The 26,855-nt window shown below is 44.2% G+C and overlaps 1 long non-coding RNA gene across 1 annotated transcript in view; it reads right to left on the minus strand.

Annotated features, from left to right (window-relative positions):
- LOC109548376 (uncharacterized) overlaps positions 1-26,107 on the minus strand; it is a 79,232-nt gene extending 53,125 nt beyond the window's left edge. The window contains exon 1 of the long non-coding RNA XR_002174457.1: positions 26,072-26,107. This is a non-coding gene — a long non-coding RNA (uncharacterized lncRNA). The remainder of the gene's footprint in view (positions 1-26,071) is intronic.
- Between the last annotated feature and the right edge of the window lie 748 nt (positions 26,108-26,855).

The raw sequence follows: 26,855 nt of genomic DNA on the forward strand, positions 1-26,855 counted from the left end.
ATTAAGGAAACAATCCCATTTACCAGCACAACAAAAAGAATAAAATACCTAGGAATAAACCTACCTAAGGAGGCGAGACCTGTACTCAGGTAACTATAAAACACTGATGAAAGAAATCAAGGATAACATAAACAGATGGAGACACATACCATGCTCCTGGATTGGAAGAATCAATATTATGAAAATGACTATACTACCCAAAGCAATCTACAGTTTCAATGCAATCCCTATCAAATTACCAATAGCATTTTTCACAGAACTAGAACAAGAAATTTTACAATTTGTATGAAAACACAAAAGACCCTGAATAGCCAAAGCAATCTTAAGAAAGAAAAACGGAGCTGGAGGAATCAGGCTTCCTGACTTCAGACTATACTACAAAGCTACAGTAGTCCAGACAGTATGGTACTGGCACAAAAACAGAAATATAGATCAATGGAACAGGATAGAAAGCCCAGAGATAAACCCACGCACCTATGATCACCTTATCTTTGGCAAAGGAGGCGAGAATATACAATGGAGAAAAGACACCCTGTTCAATAAGTGGTGCTGGGAAAAATGGACAGCTGTGTGTAAAAGAATGAAATTAGAACACATCCTAACACCATACACAAAAATAAACTCAAAATGGATTAAAGACCTAAATGTAAGGCCAGACACTATAAAACTATTAGAGGAAAACATAGGCAGAACACTCTGTGTATTTGCAAATGAAGCAACTGACAGAGGATTAAGCTCCAAAATATACAAGCAGTTCATGCAGCTCAATATCACAAAAACAAACAACCCAATCCAAAAATGGGCAGAAGACCTAAATAGACATTTCTCCAAAGAAGACATACAGATGGCCAACAAATACATGAAAAGATGCTCAGCATCACTAATCATTAGAGAAATGCAACTCAAAACTACAATGAGGTATCACCTCACACCAGTCAGAATGGCCATCATCAAAAAATCTACAAACAATAAATGCTGGAGAGCATGTGGAGAAAAGGGAACCTCCTGCACTGTTGGTGGGAATATAAATTGATACAGCCACTATGGAGAGCAGTATGGAGGTTCCTTAAAAAACTAAAAATAGAAGTACAATGTGACCCAGCAATCCCACTACTGGGCATATACCCTGAGAAAACCATAATTCAAAAAGATACATGTACCACAATGTTCACTGCAGCACTATTTACAGTAGCAAGGACATGGAAGCAACCTAAATGTCCAGCAACAGATGAATGGATAAAGAAGATGTGGCCCATATATACAATGGAGTACTACTCAGCCATAAAAAGGAACAAAACTGAGTTATTTGTAGTGAGGAGGAATGGAGCTAGAATCTGTCATACAGAGTGAAGTAAGTCAGAAAGAGAGAAACAAATACCGTATGGCAATGCATATATGTGGAATTTACAAAAGTGGTACTGATGAACCTAGTGGCGGGGCAGGAATAAAGTCGCAGACGTAGAGAACCAACTTGAGGACACTGCGGGTAAGTGGAAGCTGGGATGGAGTGAGAGAGTAGCACTGACATATATACACTACCAAATGTAAAATGGATGGCTTGTCGGAAGCTGCTGCATAGCACAGGGAGATCAACTCAATGCTTTGTGACCACCTAGAGGGGTGGGATAGCGAAGGTGGGAAGGAGGCTCAAGAGGGAGGGGATATGGGGATATATGTATACATATAGCTGATTCACTCTGTTGTAGAGTAGAAACTAACACAAAATTGTGAAGCATTTATATTCCAATAAAGATGTGAAAATAAAATGAGCCTGGTCCATAGTAAGCCTGTGATAAATGTAATATGCTATTGTTGTCTCATTTCTGAAACATAAAATATTCTTTGGATTTGATAATAGCCATTCCAGCACCCAGCACCCACCACACTTCCCTTACTATTTGATATGTGAAGCTTCAAGGCCTCTGGGTAGAAATCCAGCAAATTTGCATAGCAACCAAGAAGCTTCCTGGGAGAGATGCTGACCCATGTTTCTCTTGAGATTCAGTGTTTTTAGACCATCTTTGGTTGTTCTCATGGCTCCAACTCATATCAGAGAGGCAACATGCTGCAGTAGTAGGAGCTTGGGCTCTGAAGATAAGAATCTGAAGTTTGAATATAGGCTCTACCACTTATTGTCTCACCTTCAGCAAGTTATTTAACCTCTATGTACCTCAATTTCCCTCTGTAAAATGGAAGAGACAGCAATAGTATCTACCTCATAAGGCTGTTGTAAAGACAAAGGAGACAATTTAAATCAAGCAGTTGTCACAGTGCTTGACATAGTAAACACTTGGTAAAACTTCTGGGCACAAGGTGTGGCCTTGTGACTAGCTCTAGTCAGTGACATAATGTGTATAACTTCTGTAGGGGAGGAAAAATACTTTTCCCCTGTCCTCTTATGTTTAGTTTCCAGGGCCTGCAAATTAAACTGACAAAAGACAGATTAACAAAAGAAAAAGTTTATTTTGCATGCTCATGGGAGCTTCACGGAAAAGAAGTGCAAACACAAGCAGTTAGCTTGAGAGCTTATATACCATTTTAACAAAGGCTGATAAATCATGGAGATGTGACCAGACAACGGAAAAGGCATCTGGTCTTCTAGGGGTGAGAAGTCATGGAAAGGTAAATATATGCAAGAAACTAATGTAGATAAGGTTTTTTAGTAAAGTGGTTATGAAAACTCAAGTCAGTGCTGTCTCTAGTGATAAGAGTCATCTCCAGTGCTTAAAAGTCATTCTCTTCCTGGTACAAGAGAAGGGGGAGGGGAATACCTTCACAAAGGGAAGCATATGCCCTGCTTTTAGGCAGAAAGAGGGAAGGGCAGAGAGTTCCTCCTCTGTTTGCTGTTTCTCAATTTCCTTCAGCTCAAAATACTCCTTATGCCAAAGTAGCAAATTCGGGGTGGCATATCCCTATCCCCCTCACTTCTAAGCTGAAGCATTTAATTAACAGTACAAGACCCTCTAGACCTCTTTCCCTCTGAATAGTGACCAGCAACTTTCTAGATGGTGGCTGCTCAGTCAGCTTGGGGCACTGAGTACTTACAATTAAAGCAGAGCCACCTTTGTGACCTACAAAGGTCATGCAGCATGAACAAGAACAGAAATTAACCTTTTTTCTTTTACGCCACTGAAACTTAGGAGTTGTTACCACAGCATAACCTACCCTATCCTGACTGAGCAAATACAACTACCACCCATCTCACTGCCAAGGGGGGTCACCTTGAAGGAGGAGGGAATTTGAATCGTTGACTTGGGCTAGGGTGGGTGCTAATGGGTGCTGTTTCTGAGCACAGCGTGTGGCTGAGTCTGAAAACACTCTTCTTACTCAACAGACATTGTAATAGTTATCTACTGCTGTGTAACAAACTATCCCAAAACTTAGTGGCCCACATGCACAGAACACCACCCCATACTGTCAACAGTCAAAGCTGGCTCTCTGTCCTCTCCCAGCTCCCATGCCCTTCCTCTCCTTCTCTATTGAATTTATACTATCCAATGTGTGGATTACACAAAACATTAGGTGTAAGTCAAGTTGCTGTTAAAGAAAAGAAAAGAAAAAAGCCTTACTGTGTCTCAAAGCTTAGAAAAACAGATGGATAAAGAACCACCATGAAACCCAGGTTCCTGCAAAGGTGTGGAGAGCGTGAGCCAGGGGTGAGTTGCGCCTGCACCCTTTGTTGGTGGGATGAACAAGCACAGAAAAATGGTGTCCCTCATGGGCTACCTTTTCCCTCATCTGACCATCTACCCATTGATGTTTCAATTGCTTATTTCACACTGCTTCCCAAAGGTGTTTCCAACACAGTCTTAACCACCATCATGCCAACACACTACCTTAAAAACAATTATAGGGGGCTTCCCTGGTGGCGCAGTGGTTGAGAGTCCACCTGCTGATGCAGGGGTCACGGGTTCGTGCCCCAGTCCGGGAAGATCCCACAAGCCGCGGAGCGGCTGGGCCCGTGAGCCATGGCCGCTGAGCCTGCGCATCCGGAGCCTGTGCTCCGCAATGGGAGAGGCCACAACAGTGAGAGGCCCGCGTAATGCAAAAAAAAATAAATAAGTAAACAATTATAGGAAAGAGGCAACTAGAGAATGTGCTGTCCACCTCCCCCCTCAGCTACATCTGGGCCACGACACATTGTCCCTAGCATATAAGTGGGCAAGTCTAACAGCAAGCCTGATTTATCAATAATAACCCAGAATTCAGGAACCAGAAAGAGCTGGCGAACTCCAGAAAACACTGAGCAAGAAACTGCAGCAAATGATTTAATATTAACAAGGCCGACATCTCTCCTTCCCAAGGAAAAAGACGGCTATTTAGTAGTTCCTCCTGTCCCCAATTCCACGCACAAATAATTGCTCAGGTAAAAGAGACCAAGAACCCCGGGCATATTCTACTCCCAGATAGCCTGTCACCCCTGCATTCCAATCAGGGTGTGAGCGAGTGGAGACGGTAGAGTCCTGCCCTGGAGGCAAAGAAGCATCATTTGCAGAGAAATGGAACACGGTTGGAAAAGGAGGCAAAGAATCAGCTGGCTGTTCCCCAGGCAAGGTTAACAAAATAAAGCCACCCTTTCAAGGTTAAAGCAGGAGACAAACAGACATGATGCTATAAATACGGTGTCCCTTTGGGCACCAAGGCATGGACCATAACAAGCCAAGGGCTACATCGGGCACATAGTGGGTGCCCATCACTATCAAGCCTGATGGATCGACAGGCAGATAAATATGAAATGCAAGCCTCGAAGCCAGGCCGTACCCTGGGTGAGATCTCATTAAAACGCACATCAAAGATCCCACGGCAGGGGTGAAAAGTAAAATACAGAGCAATAGCCAGCCTGGGAGATAGGAGAGGAGGACAGGAGGGGAGTTGACATTAGCCAGGAACCATTCCCAGCTGTCCGCTGGCTGTCAAGCCTGCAACAATTCAGCAGCCTTCTCCCCAAGGGCCGTCGGGTCTCAAAACCATCCTGCTTCACAGCCTTGGGATGGACCCATGAGATGACGTCATGATGTAACAAGAACCACCTGACCACGTGCCAGGCACTGTGCTAGGTGCTCTGGGTATATTTCATTAGCCCAGGGGGTGGATAAGGCAGGTATCATCCATCCCACTTCACACACGCAGAAACCAGGGTCAGAACAGTTTCGTCACTGGTCCAAGATCACACAGGTGGTAAAGCCAGAGTTTGAACCCGGATATTCCCAACTCCAAAGCTTATGCTTTTATCTCTGACGCTGCTGCCTCGGCTCTTGCGGTATCACAAGCTGCCTGGAAGCTCACTGCCACCACCCTCCAAGGCAGCTGAACCAGGAAATGTAAGCACGCTGCCACTCCCCTCCCAGACCCACTTGCCACTAATTAATGATCGTGGGTCCTCCTGGGCCTGGACTCTGACACAGAACCATGCTGAAAGGATGCCTGAGAGCAGCTGCTGCCAGCCTACCCGAGGATAGCGTGAGCATACCAAGTGGCAGCCCTTGGTTAGTACAATGTGGCAAGGGGGGGGTGATGGCCAGCAAGCGCCACTTTTCTAGTAGTGGGGACAAGACTCCCCCAGTGAGAAAAGGACACTCCTCGCCCCCTTTGTCACATGTGTCCCTCTCTCCAGTCCCACAGCTAGTGGCCTAGCTCAGGTACCCCTCATCTCCCCTGAGCCACACCGTGGCCACACAAGTCCCAGCACAGTGAGTGAGTATGCCGCTGTCCAGCTCCAAGTCCGGCAGGGCTCCCACAGCACCAGGACCAGCGGAGTCCCCTGCAGCAAGAAACCTCTCCCGTCCGCCTCAGGCTCCCAGAGAAGGCCTCTCAGCTCAGAGGATTTGGCTCAAGGACATGGAGAGCACACGCCAAATTATTGATATTGACGATTTCCAAAGTTGACGTTATAAGGAGGTAGGAGGGAAATTGTCGACCCTTTATTATTATTCATCTCTGTATTGTTTTACTTACCATAATAATTTATCATGGTCTTAACAGTCATGATAAAGTCCAAACGTAACAAACATATAAAGATGGGGGAAATGATATCTAATTCCACATACTCCTCCCTCCACAGCTATGTGGACCCAGCATCCAGAATTCACTGCACTCCCACTGGCCCAGTTAGATGTCATGTTTACACTCCTTGAAGACAGGAACTTTCTTTCACATCATTGAGTCTGATGGTGACTGCCACATATTAATGCCAGTTTATTGGGAAAAAATGAATAAACAATGGAATGAATGTGAGTGAACAAAGTCTCCCTAGGAATTTTGTTCACCACATGGCCAATATCCTCACCTGTGATATAACGAGCAGGACCCCATGGGGCCTTCTCAGGACAAAACCCCCCATGTCCTCAGCCTGCCTCTTGTTTGTAGAAAAACTTTAGCCAAAGAATAAAGTTAATCAGAGAAATGAAAAAGATGCAGAAGCAAAGAAAAGCGATCAAACAGGACAAAATAATAAGTTTAGTCATTAAAGTTGAGGACTTTTAGTTCCTCCTCAAAGCCTATAGACGATATTCTGAGCCATATCCTTTGAGCTGTTTTGTAGATACCAAAACCCCCATAAGGTGGAAGAAGATAACCACATGATGAACAGATTGTAGCTATGACATAAGCTTCTCCATCTTACACAATTCCAAGAACTGGCCTCAAGGAAACGGGAACAAACCAACCCTGGAACTGAAGATTAACTGTACTTAAAACAATCAAGATGATGCAGACGAGACCAACACTTGACTAACTTCAAGATGACTGTGGGAGCTGACAGTGCTGTTCTGCACGTAGCACCCTCCTTCCGCCTATACACCCCTGAAACCGCCCTTTAAAAGCTGTTTTCCCCTGATTGGCAGTTGCACGTTGGCTTTTGGACATGAGTCTGCCTTCTCCCCAGGTTGCCAGCCTCCTGAATAAAGCAACCTTTCCTTTACAACCAACACCTGTCTCTTGAGTATTGGCTTTTAAGCAGTGATCAGCCGAACCCGAGTATGGGAAAACTGATGGCTATAAGTCTGTCCTGGGGCTAACCAAGTCCAGGGTAGAATTCTCTAGAAAGAAAGATGGTTAATAACGTCAATAAGAAAGACTAGATCAGTGTTATTCAAGATGTGATCCATGAAATCGTGCAGGACACATGACCTGTTTCTTCAATAAATATATAGACAGGTTTTTTTTAAAAAAAAGGTCTCAGATTTAAGAAATAAAACAACCAAAAACAGTATGCGAGTCTTTTCTGGCTCCTAAAAAAAACAACTCTAAAGAGACATTTTTGAGACAATTAGGGAAATTTGAACAATGATGGAGTATTAGAGAATGTTAAAGATTACCATTAATATTTTTAGGTGTGATAATGGTATCGTGGTTACATTTTTAAAAAGTCCATGTTACAGGTGGGTGAAATAATGTCTCAAAATTGCTTTAAAATACTCCAGCCTAAAAAAAAAAAAAGAAGGATAGGCAGATAAAACAACATTAGGGAAACATGTTGCTAATTGTTGGAACTGAATGACTATACGTAGGATGCTTTATTCTGCTCTTTTATATGTATTTTCAAAGATTTCCATAGTAAAAAGTTTTAAAACTAAATTTAAATGGGCTCCTAATTTTTAAAAATACAGTCTGTGAACTCTCTTCATCAGAATTGCCTGGTGCTTGTTAAAATGCTGATCCCAAGCCTTCTTTGACCTGTTGGCAGGAAGGCAGTGGCCTTGGAGCTGTACTTTAACAAGCACCCCCCACCCTACCCCAAGCTCTAACGCCCCTGTGGTTCTGATAAGAGGATTCCACTGAGAATGACCAATTACGCGGCATCCCTTGTAAATCTTAACAGAGCGAAGTCTTCCTTCATTCTCATGCATGTCCCAGTTTGGCAACAAAGTATGTAGTCATCCAAGTCAGTGTGAGCTGTGCCCACTCCTCACATGCTGCTCCCACTTGCATGTGCTGAACCGCCACTTGTCTGCCAAGGCCCAGCTCAAGCACCCCCTAGGCCTTCTCCGATGACTCCAGGTGAGAGAATTCCTCCACCCTTTAAACCATGGACCCACAGTCACAGGCAGCACATAGTGGTGTCCTCAAGTGTATCTGCCTGGGTGGCTTTGATATCGTGATATAATAAGGAGCAGTATATTTGGTCGCTGTCCCGAGTTCCTGGCACAAAACTCATAAAACCCTTGAAATTTCCTTAGTGATAGCAGTGAGAGGAGTGTCTTTTGCTATTTATACTAAGCCCCTTTCAACCCCACCTGAGTTTCTGCTAATGAGGTGACTCTTGGAGGATGGAGGCTGGTTGCCAGAGGAACCAACCATGCATGGGATTAGAGGGTTAGAACTGTCAGCCCCACCACCAACCCCTAGGGAGGGGAGAAAGGCCAGGAATTGAGCCAGTGGCCAATGATTTAATCGATCCTGCCTATGTAATGGAACTCCATAAAAACTTTAAACCACAAGGTTCCAAGAGCTTCCTGGTTGGTGAATGCCTCGAGGTGCTGGGAAGGTGATGGCCCGGTGAGGGCATAGAAGCTCATGGGTCCTTCCCACATACCTTGCTCTACGCATCTCTTCCACCTGGCTGTTCCCGGAAGCAGCCCTTTTGCCCTTTCCCTGTTTGCTCATTTCTGTTCCCCTCCAACCTTAAAAGAACGTAATTATGGGAATGAGGTCACTAGGCAATTTAACCTAACTCCTGATTTATTCTCTCCTGAATGCACACCATACCTTGATCCTTTTCCTAGATTAAAAGAAGCAAGAATGAAGTAGTTAAAGAATGGCTAGCTCTCTACCCCCAGCAGCCCCCTTAGCAATCCTGCAGGCAGACCACAAAGAGACAAGATAACATCTGAAGAGAGACCATGAGGAAACAGCCAGCCTGCAAGCAATGGAGAATGACAAAGAGTGTGACCTCCTGCCTTGATGATTCACTGAGATTCTTTCCCCTTTTTCCCTTTAAAAATCGTCATGGCTGAGCAGAATCTTCAGAGTGGGTCTCAGGACATGAGTCCACCTTCTCCCCAGATTACCAGCTTTTCTGATTAAAGCAACTTTCCTTTCTACCAACATTTGCCTCTCAAGTGTTGGCTTCTGAGCAGCAAGGTGCCAAACCTGAGTTCGGTAACATTCCTGAGTTGTATTGTTTATAATCAACTCATAATCATAAGTGTTTCCCTGAGTTCTGTGAACCATTATAGCAAACTATCAAGCCTGAGGAGGGGGTTATGAGAACCCCCAGTTTATAGTAGGTCAGTGAGAAGTGTGGGAGGCCTGTTCTTGTGATTTGCATCCAAAGTGGGAGGAATCTTGCGGGACTGAGCCCTGAACTTGTGGGGTCTGTGCTAACTCCAGGTAGTGTCAAAATTGAGTTGTAGGAAACCCAGTTGGTGTCTGAAGAAATTGGTGTCTGGAAATTGGTTGGTGTAGGAAAACCTCCCATATATTTGGTGTCAGAAGTATTATGAGTAGAAAACACTGTTTCTCTTTTAATGGTCATCCTTAGTTTCCATGTCACCTGCCGGGAATTCCTTAAAGGCAATGACTCTGTCTTATTTATCTCCTTCTCTCCAATGCTGGCATGCAATAGGTTTTTGATAAGTGTTGTTCAATGAATGAATTAACAAACAAATTAATTAATACATAAACAAGAGTCACTGTGCTGGGCACCTCATAGACATATCTGTGCTTACTTAAATTCTGATATACCATCATGATGAAATGACAGGCAGCCTAACTTTATGATGACTAGTGTGAAATCTGGGTAAAACATGGGGGAAATGTGATTATGTGGGGAAAAAAAGATCAGAATTCCAAAAAGTATATGGACACTAATTGTAACTATAAAAACATATGTATATTATTTTTTATAAGAACAAAGCTAAAACATAATATGCAAAAAGCGAAAAGAAGAAAAAAAAGTAAAATAGTGGGATTCTAGGTGACTATATTTGTATTCTATTTCCATTTTCCAAATATTCTTTTTCTTTCCCAGTAAGGAAGAAGAAAGAGGGGAAAACAGAATTTGGAGACAGTTTAGGCTGGTGTAACCTGCATGACACTAATTCCAGCACCACAGGGCCCCTCCCAAGGCCCCTGCCAAACTCAACATGGGAGAAAAATGGTCAATTGCTGCCCCTGGCATTGGGGGCAGATGGAGACAAACCATTTTTCCACATAACTAGGGCTTCCCTTGGTCAAGTCTAGCAAGACCTCCAACCCCTAAGACAGGGAGTCTTAATAGTTTCACATGGTCTGCACACTGCACAGGCCTGTATGTATTTAAAAGAACAAAGAGCTTAAACAGTCACTTTGCTTTGTCTGTACTGAGAGCATCCGGGGCCTTCCAATCATCCTGCAAGGAGTCTGCTCAAGCATTAACAGGTATCAACCTAATATATTGTACAGCAAGCATCTTTATTTTCTTCTCAATCTATTTTACCTAGCATGTCTCCCAGGGGCAGATTGGAAAATATGTGGTCATTATATATTGACAGAATGTGGGAGCAGGTTATATACGGATCCATTGTACTTGGCTTCCTTATTAACCACTTCTTTGCTCTTTAAGGAATCTCTGGAGCTGAGGTATTACTTTGCTACTTATGCTTTTCCCCTTGTTTATGAAAATTGTCCAGCTCCACCAGAACCTCACGTGTACAGAGCAAGATGGGGCTTTGAGACACAATCCCTGTGTCATCCTCCTTGGCGAGGTCCCCATGTGAAGCTGGCAACTTCCACACAAAGACACAGAACAACTCACTGGGTGGGCTGCCCAGTCCCCTCCACTGTCTAGTTGAAGAAGCGGTAGTCAGCAAGAAAAGTATTTATTAGGAAAGGGGCATTGCACCATGTTTGTGCGCCTTCAGAAGAAATAAATTACTTTTTTAAGGAGCATAGCAAGTTTTTAATGATAGGTTTTCCTCACAAACATTAATGATAATGGCCTCCAGTGAAGAAACCGCAGGAAAATGGGATTGGGTACCTTCGGGTACCCAGTGGTCTTTATGTGGTTGATTTGTCTAGAGTGTTTGAGCAGAGGAAGCTAGAAGAGGAGGCCTGGGATCAAAGAATTCTGGAGGAAGGACAGGGTGGAAAGCAAGTTGTGAGCCCCGAGCACTTTGGGACTGCTGCCCAGGCGATGTAATGGATGACCTAATGGACGAGCTAACGGATGGTCATTATGGGTGATCTAAGTGGACCTTAGGTCTAAAGGAAGTGTGAGGAGGCCACATAATCCACATGTGGAGGATGCAGCCAGGCTGTTCCAAGGTGGTCCTTTCACTCAGCAAGCACTCACTCAGCATTTCCTACGGGCATGATGGTGCCGAACCCTCCCCGGCTGCCCTGACCTCAGGCCCCACCATGGGAAGGTGGCAAGTGCTTGAACATAGAGTAGCAGAACCTGGGTCCTCCCACCAGCTCTGCCACCCACCTAGCAGGCTGGCCTTCTGCAGGACTCACCTCTCTGAGCCCTTTCCAATTGGAAAATAATGAGGGGAGACAGTAGGAGGTCACTACTACCCCAGCCAGCTGTGACAATTGACTGCATACGTGAAAAGAACCCACCCAAAACAGCTGTTTTTTCTTAGCCTGGTCTCGTCTGTCTACATGGCTCATTTGCCAAAAGATATCCCATCCTGAAGCAGCTGAACCAAACGACCGTGCAGGGGAACTGAGTTGGCTTCTGTCAGGTTGACCTGAAAAGGGGACAAAGAAACAGAACTCACCTTTGAAGGTGAGACTCTGCCCATTAAAAATTCAAGTCCAGAAAGAGAAAGACAAATACCATATGATATCACCTGTAAGTGGAATCTCAACTATGACACAAATCAACATATCTACGAAACAGAAACAGACTCAGAGACATAGAGGACAGACTTGTGGTTGCTGGCGGCAGGGTGTGTTGGGGAGGGAAGGACTGGGAGTTTGGGATCAGCAGATGTAAACTATTGTGTATAAAATGGATAAACAACAAGGTCCTTCTGTAGAGCACACAGAACTATATTCAATACCCTGTGATAAAGCATAATGGAAAATAATATAAAAAAGAATGTATATATATATATGTATAACTGAATCACTTTGCTGTACAGAAAATTAACACAACATTGTAGATCAACTATACTTCAATAAAAATTTTTTAAAAAAATTCAAGTCCAGAAACTATCATCTAACTTATTAAATACAACCTTTTCCACTACACCTTGTCAAAATAAATAAATAGCCCACATAACTGTAGCAATAAAGTCATTAGGGAGGCACACTCCCTCTAAAATGAAATACCAATACCGTAACTTCCAGTTAAATTTAATTACTGCCTAATTTCCTTTACAATAGATGACCTAGTTTTTGGACAATATTCTCAGAAAAGAGATTACGTCCAGGTGGAAAATGTCTGCCCTACCTTGGAGAAGCAGAGAGACCATTTACTGGGCTAATCCATCCCCATATGAATGTGTGCAAGGCAAACGAATAAGACACAGCCCTACTGAAGAACACGCTCTGTTCTTACACAAAGGCCAATGTGGCAAACAGTACGTTTATGCCTCTAACAAAAAGCCGTTCCATGGAGACTGATGAGCTGTTTGTCAGACTTGCTGACCGACTTCCAGAGGGCAGCCTTGGACATTCATGTGAGGAGCCAGCCCGTAACTCTGCCTGTCACCTTCTCCACCTGCAGACCCAGCCTGTGCTCCCCAGTCCCCAGGTCCCAGGACAAGGATGGGGCACTGGCACAGAGCAGCCCACGCCGTGGGGACCCCACAGGCTTCTCATGCCTCAGAAAGTCCCCAGCTCGAAAGAAAAGCAGGGAGGGTAGATCCATGGATGCTCTGGCTTGCCCTCACTTCTCACCAAAGGTGTCCCAGGCTGAGTGCAGTAAATGGTGACATGTGAAGGACAATGAATGGTGACATGCACAAAGAATGGGTGAGAGAGGGCTGTCAGAAGCATCCCAATTCCCGGCAGCCAGAATGTCCCCGAGGATGAGGTCAACTACCTATTCATTCTATATTTGCCATAATTAAAAGTAAAGGGGGGACATAAATATCCTATCTGCAAGAAACTCGGAGTGTAGGAGGAAAATAAATACGTAAACAAGGCAATTACAAAAGAATGTAATTAATTCTATGGCAAGAGAGTATGGTGTGTTACAGGTGGGAAAGGCAGTAGGAAGAGGAGTCAAAGAAGGGGAGTCAGGACCAGAGTTTGGGACCTTGAAACCAGATCTAAAATATACGAAGAGGGCTTCCCTGGTGGCGCAGTGGTTGAGAGTCCGCCTGCCGATGCAGGGGACGCGGGTTCGTGCCCCCGTCCGGGAAGATCCCACATGTCGCGGAGCGGCTGGGCCCGTGAGCCATGGCCGCTGAGCCTGCGCGTCCCGAGCCTATGCTCCGCAACGGGAGAGGCCACAACAGTGAGAGGTCCGCGTACCGTAAAAAAAAAATAAAAATAAAAATAAAATAAAAACAAAAAGAGGGATTGATGAGAAAATGGTGAACTGTTGGTAATGGAAAGTGTTAATACCTCTTGAAGGCAGGTGATGGGTACATGGAGGTTCATTATACTATTCACTCTACTTTCATCTGGGTTTGAAATTTTCCATGGTAGAAATACCTTTTTAAAACTAACATGAATTATTTTTAAACATCGGAAGCATGTATATTTAATTCTTGCAATTTAAAAAAAGGCTATATATCCTAACTCATTAGCCAAAAATAAGTGGGAGCACGTTTGTATACTCTTTTTCTCCATTTAAAAAATATCACAGTGCTGCAGGATGGAGAGTAAATTGGAGAGAAGAAGAGAAAAGACAGGAGGAGTTTGTGTGGGGACCCAGCTGAAAGATGGTGGTGGCCTGTACAACAGAGTAGCAGAGGGGATGAAGGGATGGATTTTAAATGTTCAGGAAGTAGTATGGCCAGGACCCAGTGATTGACCTGACATGAGTGAATCATGCATTCAATCATTTTCCTGGTAAAGATTTAAGGCCACCCACTCTGCCAGGGACTGTGGGAGGGACAAAAGGCAGGTAGAACAGGAGGCCAGACATCAGCACAGCTACCCGTGATAGTAATAAGGTAAAAGAAGCTTTTAGCTTATTTATCTGAAACAGTTTTGGAAAAGTAAAAACCGTAAGTAAACATTAGCTTAAAACATGCTGGAGTAAATACCAGCAAAATCAAAACACGCTGGAATATAAATGTGATAAGTTGAACAGTGCACACGTAAAATGTTAGAACTAGAAAAGGTGGCCAAGATAAAATAAACAGTAAGATTACATCATAAAAAACAGATAATACAATAAATATTATTTTTTAAAAAGACAAAAGTAAGTAATATTAGCTAATGGAACATACTAAACAGATTAAATAGTTAAATAAAAATTATTTAGAATGCATAAATTTTGCTAAAAGCGTATTCTAACCAAAGGGTAAAAGGAGAAATAGGGGTTGTGGTATGGACATCAAAACATAGGTGAGCTGCCAGGCCATCTGGTCAACCTCACCTCCCTTCGTCACTGTGAAGAGTACTTGTCATTCCCCAAATCTGCCATATTTTCCTTAAAGGACACTGCTGGCGGGAGGTGAGGATTACATGACACACTCCACAGAAAAACATCCTGTTTAGACATCTGTCCCTCTCCTCAAAGCTTCCCACTCACAGCAGTTGCCAAAAATCTCTCCTCTCACTGCCCTCCCTGCTGTATTATCCATCCCCCTGCACACCAGCCTCCTCTGCTCCAGCACCCTTGCTTATGATGGGAGAGCCTCCTTGCCACACCCATCCCCTGGGGAAGGGCTGCCCATCTTGAGCTTCTGAGTGCTCATCTTGCCAGAAGGCTCCCCCTAGACCTGAATGAATGGCATTCTCCACCTTATTACATGCACACACGGGCCAGGCTTCCCCCGAGACTGGGTTCTTGGAGAGACAAGGACCATAGCCCCTCCTAAAGTGCCCTGGGGCCTAGGCATGGGCCTGACACACTGTCAGTGCTCAGTTAACCTGTGTTGAAAGTAAAGAAATGAAAGGAGTAATCAGTAATCTCAGATGGACAGGGCTCAATTATTCAACAAAGATGAATTCTACAGCGGAGAGTCTTGGCCCCACGTAGCTTCTTATGGCTTGTCTCTCATTAGAATTCTCTGGGGCTCTTCTCTTTCATGTGGGCATCATCAGCCCTTCCCAAAAGGCGTATAAGGTAACAGCAGAGATGTCACCACACAGGAACCACAACAGCATTGCAAGCATGGAGATAGCAGCGCTGCTGCACGACCTCAAGGAGAGACGGCTTCCAGGCTTCATGGAAGATGGGCATTTGAGCTAAGGCTCCGAAGATGGTTAAGCTGCATGGATGGAGGGAGAATAAGGCAGGATTTCTGGAAAGGGAACAGGATATGAGCTAACATACACACAGACAATTTCAGCCCTCCACCACAAAGGTTGTCTTTCCCCACCCGCCGTGTCCCTGGCAGGAAGCCAGCCACCAGGTCCTAGAGGCAGCATTTTGTCCAGTGTGGAGGACGTTCCCCAAACTCAACAGTAGGAACTTTGCAGGAGTTGCCATAAGGCAGGGCCACTGATCTTGTAACCAGATCACATCTTTCTTTGGGATGCAGAGACCAGCTACTGGGCTTTCAGCACATCGTCCAACACCTGGCTATCACGAGCAGCCCCTGCATTTGCTTTTGGACAGCCCTAAGTGTGAGAAGCCATCAGGCTCTGTTCTCTGAAAAACAGAGCAAGTCCAGCTGCCCCTCCGTAAGGCACTCCCTGTGAAGTTTAAATAGATGGCGACAGTTCACAGCATTAGACTCCTTAGCAAGAATTTGCCTAACCTCTTACACAAGCCAATTTTCAGCTCTCACAGCCATGTGGATTACATACATCATTATACATACTTATTTCTACTAGGACAATTGCTGGCTTTTTATTTTTTCAGCTCCAGAGAGAGCAGGAATCGTCTTTGTCTAGACTTTAGAGAAGCCTTGAGGGGAGGTTCACCAGATATACAGCTCTTGCATTCACCTGGAAGAAGAGGCAAGCCTGCAATTCTGTCCGCTCCAACTGAGATGCCAATACCACAGATATCAGACAGCAGTGTGAGTACAGAACAGGCTTGCTGAGGACTGAATGTTTAAGTCCCCTCAAATTCATGTATGTTGAAATCCTAACCCACAACATGATGGCGTTTGAAGGTGGGGTCTTTGGGAGGTGATTAGGTCATGAAGGCACAGACCTCACAAATGGGATTAGTGCCCTCGTAAAAGAGACCCCAGAGAGTTCCCATCTCCCCCTGCCATGTGAGGACACAGAGAGAACCACCATCTGTAAACCAGAAGGCAGGTCCTCACCAGACACCAAATCTGTCAGCACCTTGATTGTGGGACTTCCCATCCATCGTAAGTGTGAGATATAAATCTGTGTTGTTTACATGCCCCCCAATGAATGGCATTCTGTGACAGCAGCCCAGACTAAGACAAACCTCCAATGCAGAATTTATAGGAAATGGTTAGGAACTAGTTTCCTAACTCTTGAGTCCCTCACCCAGAGGCCTTTATCTGCTTTGGGAATATAAAATTTTAAGAGAGTGGATGAAGGGGGAATTTGTGAATCGACTGCTTTGAAGAGAATTTTTGAGATGCTGTGAGTCCCACCCTACACTGCCATGTAAGGGGAAGGATGTGCTTTCTGTCACCTCAAGCCTAGGGAGGGGGCTGCCATTGGGCCATTGAAGGAGTATGGAGATGGTCCCCATACTTAAGGGACATTGTACACTGTAGAGAAATCTAGTCAGCACATGGCAGTAGGAGAAGGGCGTACAGCTGGGACGGGCCTGAACCCTCAGGGTTTACAGACCATGAAAGAAAGCCAGCCTGGGTCCATTTTAAAACCTGCCAAAAGTCCTCCTAGGGGTGGGGCGTGAGGCCTCCAACAGTGAGACAGTGTGTGGACAACATCAGAAAACCAGGATGAGAGCAGCAAGGAAGGGGGGAATTGCACAGTCTGCACCTAGAGAGCTGCAGGGGGATTCCCAGGCAGAGGCATTTCCAAGCAGCCCACCAGCGCATCAAAGAAAGAGTCAGCTAAAAATATCTACCAGGCCTGGGAGTGTGGAGCAAATGGCAGTTCAAGGAAGAGCTCTCCTGTCCCTCCTTCCCCCCACCCCCTCCACCCAGTGGTCAGTAACAGCAGTTATAGGGGCAGACAGAAGGATATGCATCTGCTCTACCAAGGGGTCAGCCACAGTGAGGGCCCAGCTGCAGGAAGCCCACAATCACATTAATTAAATTCAGAGATTTGATTATTGCTGGGGTCTGGATATTCTAATTTCTGAAATTTGTTTGCAACTAACATAACCATCGGATGGTCTGCTGCCTAAGAGAGAACAGAAGAGCCATGGACCTGCCCAAATTTTTATCACAGGCAAGGGAAATTCATCCCTCAGTCCACCCAGTAAAACTTAAAGGGGCAATGAGAGGTCAAAATAAAGCTACATTGGATAATATCCCAAAGTCAGGTTTGTTCCACATGTAATAAAAGCCGTGTATCATTGCTGCTATCGACAGAGCAACAAAGCTTTAATTCTACAAAGCTCTCTTTAGGTGATATACCTTTGGAGCCATAAATTTCATTGTCTATGTGGTAGATACCGCAGTTCAATCCACCCAACACCAACGTTAGGCCTCTCACTCTTGCCTGCTGTACAGGGAAGGTAAAAAAGCCAAGTGTTCATTTTCACAGCCTGACCTGGAGCTTGGAACGGTCACGTGACAGAGTTCTGACCCATGAAACACATCCAAATGTCTGCAAGTGCTGCCTTTACCCTTCTGCCTCACTCCTGCAGTAAATGCAGCTGACGCGGCTACAACTGCAGCCACCGCCTTCAATTCGTGAGCAAACGGCCAAGGGAATTGCAGAGAATCCAGCACTACGTCACGAGCCCCAGAACCTGCCAAATACCTGCTCTCTACAGATCTCTTGCGAGAGACAAATAAATGTCTATTTGTTTAAGACATTTTCAGTTGGGTTTTCTGTCACTTAAAGCCAAATGTAACCCTAACCTGAAGGACACGCACATACACAGGCACACATGTACCCACAACACATACGTGCACGCCAAAAACAAACAGTGGGAGATACATGAAAATGTACAATGGTAGGGCTTCCCTGGTGGCGCAGTGGTTGAGAGTCCGCCTGCCGATGCAGGGGACGCGGGTTCGTGCCCCGGTCCGGGAAGATCCCACATGGCGCGGAGCGGCTGGGCCTGTGAGCCATGGCCGCTAAGCCTGCGCGTCTGGAGCCTGTGCTCCGCAACGGGAGAGGCCACAACAGTGAGAGGCCCGTGTACCGCAAAAAAAAAAAAAAAAAAATGTACAATGGTAGGATTTTATATCATTCTTTTCTTCCTTTTTTCCTGTTGATATTTAAAAATTTTTCTACAGTGCTTTTGTATTGCTTTTGTGAGAAGACAAAAACTTTATAAAAACTACTTTTTGATAGTGAAGCCCTGACTGTGATCACTGAAATGTAGACATGTTTCATGGTCCTTAAAGGGCTTTGTCTATGTTTTTTGTTCTATGGCTGGCTCAGCACACAGCTACGCTCAACCACTTCTATGAAGATGGACCCCAAGAGAGACCAGCTAAAATTCTACTAAGATAAACTGAGCATGAAGTGAGAAGGGCCAGGTTTATCAGAGAGAAAAGCACAAATATTTACCATATCTTGTGTAAAATCTGCAAGGCCTAGAGATTAACAGGTATTATGGGAGAATGGAGAGAAAAATCAAAGATGGCTGAGTTTTGGGGCCCCAGATACTGAGTGGCAACTGACAGAACTAGGAAAGTTGCGAAGGAGAGCCAGTTTGGGGGTAGCTAGAACTCACGATCTCAGATTTGGACATGAGGAGCTTAAGGTTGATGAAGGGACCTCCCAGGGGAACCATCCAATAGCCTGACGACAGTTGTTCACCCAGTAAGCCCTTACTGAACACTTAATTTGTGTGTAGAATTACGTACTAATCCATGCTAATCACTAGGCTACATACAGAGAAAAATAAGATACGATACCTGCTGACTCAAAAGCTTGCAATCTGGAGAGAGTTAGAATATAAGCACCAACTCTACAGCAGAACCTAAAGCAGAGCTATAAATTACAGTAAGGAAGGACAGTTAATTCTGACTAGATATCAACAAAGATTTCATAAAGATGGTGGAACTTGAACTGAGGCTTAAAGGATAAAAAAATATTTCAAGAGACAGATGAGGCAGGGAAAAGATTTTCAAGATGAAGAAATCATACGAGCCAAGGCATAGAGATGTGGAAGGGTGCACATGCTCTAGCTGAGGACAGCAGAGTCTGATGGAAGACGGGGCAGGGCCAGCTGGGGGAATGATAGAATTGCCAAGCTGAGGAATCCAAACTCTAGCCAATGGGGAGCCACTGATAAGACTCTAAGAGGGTAGAAGTATGGTCTTACCTATAGTTGGGAAAGATAAGCCTGGTTGTGGAGGCCAACTTAAGAGGCAAGGTATTAGAGGTGGAAAAACCAGTTATGAAGCTCCTATAACCATGCAGGCAAGTTATATACACATATGTTTTCTTTTTCTTTATCCATTCATGTATCAACACACACATGGGTGATTTCCATGTGTTGGCTATTGTGAATAATGCAATGAACCTGGGAAAGCAGATATCTCTTCAAGATATTAATTTCATTTCCTTTGGATAAATACCCAGAAGTGGGATCAATGGATCCTGTGGCAGTTCTATTTTTAATTTTTTGAGGACCCTCCATACTGTTTTCCATAGTGGTTCCACCAATTTATATTCTCACCAACAGTGCACCAGGGTTCTTTTCTCAAAAATACTTGCCAGCATTTATCTCCTACCTTTTTGATAATAGTCATTCTAACAGGTGTGAGGTGATTTCGCATTGTGGTTTTGATTTGTGTATCCCTGATAATTAGTGATGTTGAGCATCTTTTCATATAGCTCTTGGCCATTTGGATGCCTTCTCTGGAAAAATGTCTGTTCAGGTCCTCCGCCCATTTTTTACTGGGTTATTTGGTTTTTCGCTATTGAGTTGCAAGAGTTTCTTTATATATATTATATTGACCCCTTATAAGATACAGATACTCCTCAAGTTATGATGGGGTTACATCTTGATAAACCCATCATAAACTGAAAATATCATAAGTCTAAAATGCATTTAAAACACCTGCCCTATCAAACATCATAGCTTAGTCTAGCCTATATTAAACACACTCAGAACACTTACATTAGCCTACAGTTGAGCAAAATCATCTAACATAAAGCCTAATTTATAATACCCTGTTGAATATCTCATGTACTTTATTGAATACTGTACTGACAATGAAAAACAGAATGATTGTATGGGTACAGAATGGTTGTAAGTATAACAGTTGTTTACCCTTGTGATCACATGGTTGACTAGGAGCTGTGGCTCGCTGAGGCTCGAGCCTCTTGATGAATTGACCCCTTCCTTTATCTTTATCTATAATTACCATCTTCTTTTCTTGTTACAGCTTTTGATCTAAAGTCTATTTTGTCTGATATAAGTATAGCCACCTCTTCTCCTTTTTGGTTTCTATTTGCATGGAATATCTTTTTCCATCCCTTCCCTTTCAGCCTGTGTGTGTCCTTGAAGCTAAAGTGAGTGTCCTGTAAGCAGCATATAGTTGAGTCCTGATTTTTATCCATTCAGCCACTCTATTTCTTTTTATTAGAGAATTTAATCCATTTACTTTTAAAGTAATTATTGATAGGTAAGTACTTACTATTGTCATCTTGTTAATTATGTTCTGGCTGTTTTATAGCTCCTTTCTTCCTTTCTTCCTCTCTTGCTTTCTTTCTTTATGAATTGATGATTCTCCATAGTGGCATACTTTGATTCCCTTGTCTTTATTTTGTGTGTATCTACTACAGGTTTTTCTTTTGTGGTTACCCTGAGGCTTATTTGAAACATTTTATAGATATTACAGTCCATTTTAAGCTGATAAAACTTAACTTCAATTATAATAAAAATAAAACCTTACCCTTTCACTAACCCCCAACATTATTTTGGGGGTCACAATTTATTTTATATTTTTGTTGTCACAATTTACATCTTTTTATATTGTGTATCCATGAACAATTTCGTAGCTATAGCTATTTTTAATAATTTTTATTTTTTTATATATTTTTGTTGTCACAGTTTACATCTTTTTATATTGTGTATCCATGAACAATTTCGTAGCTATAGCTATTTTTAATAATTTTGTCCTTTAAGCTTATACAAGAGTTAAGTGGTAACAGACCATCTTATGACAGTATTAGAGTATTTTAAACCTGACTATATATTTATCACTTTAGAGTACTTTAAATCTGATCTTATATTTACCAGTATGTTGTATATTTTCATAAGTTTTTATGTTACTAATTGGCATGTTTTTGTTTCAGTTTGAAGAACTCTTTTCAGCATTTCTTGTGAGGTAGATATTATATAATGGTGATATACTCCCTCAGTTTTTGTTGTTTGGCAAAGTCTTTATCTTGACTTCATTTCTGATGGACAACTTTCCTGGATAAAGTATTTCAGTTGGCAGTTTTCTTATTTCAGCACTTTGAATATATCATCCCACTCTCTCCTAGTCTGCAAGGTTTCTGCTGGGAAATTCACTGATATCTTTATGGGGTTTCCTTTGTATGAGAGAAATATTTTTTCTATTGCTGATTTTAAAATTCCCTCTTTGTCTTTGATTTTAGACAGTTTTACTATAATGTGTCTTAGAGAAAGATCATTTTGGATTGAAATTCTGGGATAACATATTAGCTTTATGAACTTGGATGTACATATCTCTTCCCAAGTTTGCTATGTTCTCAGCCATTATTTCTTTAAGTAAGCTTTTTGCCCCTTTCTCACTCTCCTCCCCTTTGGGACTCCAAAGATGCTTAGATTGTTTCTCTTAATGGCGTCTCATAAATTCTGTAGCCTTCTTTTTTTCACTCTTGTTTCTTTTAGCTCCTCTGACTGGATAATTTCAAATGCTCTGTCTTCAAGTTCACTGATGTTTTTCCTCTGCTTGGTCCAGTCTTCTGTTAAAGATTTCGACTGAATTCTTCAATAGATAGTTCAATTCTATTGAACTATCATTGTATTCTTCAGCTCCAGATTTCTGTTTGGTTCTTTTTTGTTTTCTATCTCTTTGTTGAACGTCTCATTTTGTCCTTGCATTGTTCTCCTGATTTCATTAAATTGTTCACCTGTGTTCTCAAAGAGCATCTCTGGAACAATTATCTTGATAACTTTGTTGGGCAATTCCTGGATCTCCATTCTTTGAGGCCAATGACTGGAGGTTTACCATATTCCTTTGGTGGAGATGTGTCTCCCTGATTCTTCACAGTCTGGTGTAGCTGTCTGCACATCTGCAATAATCCAGAAAAATTCCAGCCTTTATGGACAGACTTCAGTAAGGAAAGCACTTCATCTGCAGATGGGGACACACTGGAGTGTGCTGTGATCCTAGGTCAAGTGGTACAGGGCAGCAAGTGGTGGGCCGCGTGGCATCTCCAGATACAGAAGGGCATGATGTCTCAGTGGCTCAGCCACTGAGGTCCACAACATTTACAACTGTGTGGTGTCTGGTGAGCTCTGTGGTGGTCCACAGTGGCTGCAAGGGCTGTTGGGGTCCTCAGCAGCACCTCCAGGTCCAGCAGCTGGGGACCAGGGCCGGCAGCAGTACTGGCTAGAGCAGGTGGTGTGCATACCCTCAGCTGCAGGACCCAGCTGCAGGTGCCAGTGTAATGTCAGGAGCTGATGCACACACACACAGTGGCAAGGGCCTTGGCCAGAAGCAAGGATCAGGGCCAACTGCGTGTGCACTAGCAGCTGCAGGGGCCCTGACTATCAGTGTGCACTCCTGTGGCTGCAGGGTCTCACCACAGGCACGAGCACAGCAGTGGAGGCTGGTAATGAGAGTCAGGCCAGCAGGGTACACGGGCACAGCTGAAGGGGCTAGCGGCGGGTGAACCCCGTGGTGCAGGCCAGTGACAGGAGACAGGGCTGGATCTGGGCCCACAGCAGCTGTGGGAGCCTTGGCTGCCAATGTGCACTTTCGTGGCTGCAGGTTCTCGCCACAGATGCACACAGCAGTGGAGGCCAGCAATGGAAGTCAGGCCAGTGGTGTGCAAGCGCACATCGGAGAAGCCAGCACCGAGCACACACACGTCAGTGAAGTCAGCTACGGGGACCTAGGCTGCTGTCTCGCATGTGTGCAACACAGAGGCTGGGACTAGCTGCCAGTGCAGGCCCCAGGCACCAGAGGCGACCAGGGGATGGGGGAGAGGTAATGAACAGCGAGGGACTCAGGCTAGTGAATGCCAATACCTGTGGGGTGAAAACCAGTGACATCTGCAGGGGGCGTGCTGGCTTCTTCAGTGGTGAAAGCCGTCGGGGTCCTCCGCAGAGCGAGTCACTGGGAACCACAGTCACTCCTGCTGTGTGGCCGATGTTGGCAGCCACGGTTCTTCTTCCTTGCCCCCAGCCATCTTTATACACCTCAGCTTTGCCAGTTTCTGGGTGGAGTGAAATCGAGGTCCGTCCTTTGTGTAGTATCCTGACATCTGGTCACTCATCCCACTCTCCCTTTCCTGGCAAGGGGAACTCTTTCTAGAAGGGGAGCAGGGCCAGCCTGGGGGATGGGATGATGCAGGCAAAATGAAACTACTGTTCCTTCACTTTTTCTGTGGTTATTCTCTGGGTTTTTGCTCTACTATATTGCTGGAGTTTCTTACGTGGACTCCAGAGCTCTCCCAAGCTGTTTCTGTTCTTGGATAGCTGTCTAATTATTGATCTTTTTGAGGGATGTTGGCTGGGGTCTTCTATTCTGCCATCTTGCCACCTCCCTACCACAGGCTTTTTGAAGGAAAGTATCATATGTTATCCCAGGCCCTGTTACCTAGTGGGTATTCAGTAAATTAACAAATACAGAAACAAGGGAATCAGTCGATGGACATAGAAGTTCCTACCAAGATTTCTTAAGGCAATAAAAAAGAAGAGCAAAGAAATCACAAAGAAAACCCTCTCTTCCTAATCAGGCCTCAGGTCAACCCAACTGTTTCCCCTGTTTATCCAAATCCTTCCTTTTTCAACTGGTCGCTCTGGGAAAAAATTAACACAGCTTTTGCGCCCTTCTTATTGCTTCACCAACTCTCCCTGGGACTCAGTGGCCTGCAGAGCTCTTTACTAACAAATTAGTCCCAGTGTGCCCATGAGAGAAGTCTCCGTTCTCAGACTAGCAGATGGATGGGTTTTCCAATTTGACAGACTGACCAAACCCACACTCCACTGCTCAAGCAGGCATCTGTTGCACCGAAGCCCCGGGAGAACCACGAGCCCTTCTCCTATGTGTTTGACCAACGATTTCAGCACTTTTATCTTATTTCAAAAGCCAAACTGAATCTTCCATAGCAAAGAGCTCCAGATTGGGTGGATTTATGCTCATCAGCATGTGGAGATCCAGGAGCTCACTGTGACACAGAAGGTCATTTGTTTAGTAAAACCACAAAAGCATAAAAGAAAAGAGAAACCGATGAGCCACACGGCAACAAAGTACATAAAGCAGCAGGAACCACACACACACCAATCCCATTAAGAAAACAGGAGGTCATTAAAGGGAAAAAATAAACAGCTTTAATGCTTCCATGTGGAATGGGTGCAGTTTCTCCGAGTCATTGTTTATGAAAATAAATTTACTTCTTTCCAGCAAGATACGTTAAATATATGTGTGTGGGGATAGGGGGTCTGGGCCTCTTTCTCAGTTGTTTAGACTTTCGTATTAATTAAGTCCAGATCAGTAGTTTAATTCTCACATGGCCTGCTTAGTTTCACTGAGGATAACTCAATGCATCACTCCAGATCACTTTGCTGCCCGAGGTCAGCCTTCGCTCTAAGCCAGCACTGACCATAGGCATCATGGGTGGACAAGCGATCCTTCTCCAGTTTGGAAAAGCATCAAAACCTTTATGCTTTAAATTGCTGAGTCATCATGCATCAATGTCACTTTTTTATTTATGCCATACTATGGGCTGAATTGTATCCTTCCTATAATTCATATGTTGAAGCCCTAATGCCCAGTACCTCAGAATGTGACTGCATTTGGAGATAGGGTCTTTTTTTTGGCCACGCCACACAGCTTGCGGGATCTTAGTTCCCCGTCCAGGGATCGAACCCAGGCCCCCCTGCAATGGAAATGCAGAGTCCTAACCACTGATAGGGTCTTTAAGAGCTAGTTAAGTTAAAAGTGGGGTAGGCCCTAATCCAACATAATTAGTGTCCTTCTAAGAAGAGGAAAGTTGGACACAGACACAGTCAGAGGGGAGACAATGTTAAGACACAGGGAGAAGATGGCCATCCACAAGCCAAGGAGAGAGGCCCCAGAAGGAACCAAATCTGCCAACAGTCTCAGACTTCTAGCCTCCAGGACTTTAAGACAATAAATTTCTGTTGTTTAAGCCATCCTGTGATACTTTATTTTTGCAGCCCTAGCAAACTAGTACATGTCACATTTCCTTTAATTACCTTTGCAACCCCAATAGAATGCAAGCTCCAGGGAGGCACAAATTTTTCAAAGCCTCGATCACTGCTGTATTCCCAGTGTCTAAAATGATGCCTGGCGTAGAACTGGCACTCAATAAATATTTGTTAGAAAAAAGAGAAAGAATGAAGACTTAGATGACATCAGTCTAAAATACCATTTCTGAACTACATCTTCCCTCCCTCTTACTCTGGTCAAGCTAAATTCTGGTTATATTGTTTAAAAAAAGATTTGGAGAATCCGAACAACCAATAAATATAATGTACCATATTCAATTTTGCCCAGGAGATATACAGTCTAATCAGATGTGCACACATTTTCTGAACCTCCTTTCTCTTGGCTATACACTGCTGGTGATAGATTCTGCCTTGTCAGACACAGCAAAAACCATCCTCTTTGTTCAGTTGTGCTGTGGCAAATCCACAGTATGAAGAGTCACCTCCAACCTCAAAGACTAGTGACTGTACAGGAGCCAAGGGGTCCTGTCTCACACTCACCCAAAATGCCAGCCTGGCCATCAGTCAAGGGAGCTTTTCATCAATGGCCACCTCCATCACTGCCTCTGACCAAAAGCATCTTCCCCTTCAAGTTAACAAGTACTTATTGAGCACCTACTCAGTGTTTAGCAATATACACAGCAAAAGGAAGTGGAAGAAATGGATGTCGAAAGCATGAGCCCAACCGTCAAGTTTAACGACATGGCAGGAAGCCAAGGCTGAGATGCAAGAAATCAAGAAAGCACGTGGCCTGGAGACGGTAGGGAACCTGGATTAGACTTAGGAGACCTGCTGACCGTGGGCAAGTCCTCTCCCCTCTGCAGCCTAAGCTCTCTCATCTGCAAAACTGGGAGGGCAAGCGAGGCCTTCTGGAAGGTCTCTTCCAGTCTATAGGGCTGCGGATTCGTGACCATTCAGGCAGGCTGCCTTGCTTGGTCGCAAAGACAAGCAAGTTACCTCCAGGGAGGTGGTGGGTGAAGATAGTTATTGTCAGATACACAGGGGCTGGACGTGAACATGGGAACCCCAGGAACAAGCAACGTGGGGTTGGTCTCTTGATCTCTCCCTCCATGGTTCTGATTCTCTCTGTGATTCACACAGTTCTTTTCTCTCTGCCAACATATTCAAATCTCCTGCTCCATCATAATCTCATTTTACACTTGCCTTTGGCCGTGACTCTGTCCTGACCCTCTGCCTCAGTAAATCACTGGTAAATCTTCCCCATGTTTAGTAGTTCCTGAGGAAGAACATCTGATTGGCCTCGAACATCTTTTTATACCAGACT

This window comes from Tursiops truncatus, chromosome 7, assembly GCF_011762595.2.
Source record: "Tursiops truncatus isolate mTurTru1 chromosome 7, mTurTru1.mat.Y, whole genome shotgun sequence".
Classification (NCBI taxonomy): domain Eukaryota; kingdom Metazoa; phylum Chordata; class Mammalia; order Artiodactyla; family Delphinidae; genus Tursiops; species Tursiops truncatus.